Below are 1,689 nucleotides of genomic sequence, written 5' to 3' on the forward strand. Positions count from 1 at the left end.
AGTCAAACATTATCTTGAAGGTAATTTTGAGCAAGAATGCTCAAAACTGAGACTTGATTAAAACTCAGTCCAGCTAATGACATTAAAGAAGCGCTTGCTGGGAGGCAACCCAGCCAATCACAAAATTTAATTTTATTCGTATTGATTTTTTTTACAGGTATCTTCAAGGTAAAATAGCAATTGGTTGGATTCACAGAGTTATAAGGGAAATTGGAGCTCACTGGCATGAAAAAGCCAGTAAGAAGCATTTTGGGCGTTGAACGCCCAAAAGAAGCACCCGCTGGGCGTTCAACGCCAGTAAGGGTAGCCTTCTGGGCGTTAAACGCAAGAAAGGAGCATCTTCTGGGCGTTAAACGCCAGAAAGAAGCACCTTCTGGGCGTTTAACGCCAGATTGACAGCATCCTGGGCGTTTAGAAAAACGCCCAGTAACAAAGGACTTCCTGGCGTTGAACGCCAGAAATATGCATCAGCTGGGCGTTGAACGCCCAGGAGAAGCAACATTTGGGCGTTAAACGCCCAAACCATGCAGCAGTTGGGCGTTTAACGCCAGGATGGTGGGGAGGAGGTAAAATTCGTTTCTCTTTACAAATTTTCTAATTTTTTATGTTTCAATTCATGTTTTCTTGCATAAACATATTTCAAATTATCATCCCTCAAATCAAATTAGTGTTCTAAAAATCCTAATTTCTAAAATCCCTTTTTCAAAAATTATCACATGTATCTTAATCCATAAAAACAAATTAATTTTCAATCCAATCAAACTCTTTTAAGTTTGTTTTAAAAACTCAATTATCTTTTTAAAATCTTTTTCAAATCTTTTTCAACTCATCATATCTTTTGATTTCAAAATTGCCTTTCCCTATATTCCTCTTCTATCCTTTATTTTGCTTGAGGACAAGCAAACCTCTAAGTTTGGTGTGATTTGCCATGATCACTGAGCTAAAACTCATCAAGATCATGGCATCTAAGGGAACAGGAAGAGCAAGGATGTGAACTTAAGGGAGCTAAAGCGTCAGAAATTAATTCTTGAGGGCACCCCACAGACTAGAGGAACATCCACTTCCCAAAATACAGGTTGTTAAGTTCTAATTCTAGCTTTAACTCTGTGATAGTATTATTATAGGATTTTACCTTAGAAGTTATATATAGTAGTAGTAATTAGTATATCTATTTTGATTTTATTTCCAATTAAGCTATAATTTATTTTTCTCATCATCATCAGGCATGAATAAAGTAGTAGATTTTTTTTTAGAATAAAGAAGTAATCTATATTTTTCGAGTTCTTAATAATAAACTTTATAATTAATTATATGTGGTGGCAATACTTTTTGTTCTCTGAATGAATGCTTGAACAGTGCATAATATGTACTTTGAATTTGATGAATATTGGCTCCTGAAAGGATGAGGAACACGAAAAATATTATTGATGATCTGAAAGATCATGAAATTGATTCTTGAAGCAAGAAAAAGCAGTCAAAAAAAAACAATATTCACAAGCCATGACCACTAGCCAAGAGTAAAAAGGATCCAAGGCTTTGAGCATCTATGGATAGGAGGGCCCAAGGAAATAAAATCCAGGCCTAAGCGGCTAAATCAAGCTGTCCCTAACCATGTGCTTGTGTCATGAAAGTCCAAGTGAAAAGCTTGAGACTGAATGGTTAAAGTCGTGATCCAAAGCAAAAGAGTGT

Source organism: Arachis duranensis, unplaced genomic scaffold (assembly GCF_000817695.3).
Source record: "Arachis duranensis cultivar V14167 unplaced genomic scaffold, aradu.V14167.gnm2.J7QH unplaced_Scaffold_608113, whole genome shotgun sequence".
NCBI lineage: Eukaryota > Viridiplantae > Streptophyta > Magnoliopsida > Fabales > Fabaceae > Arachis > Arachis duranensis.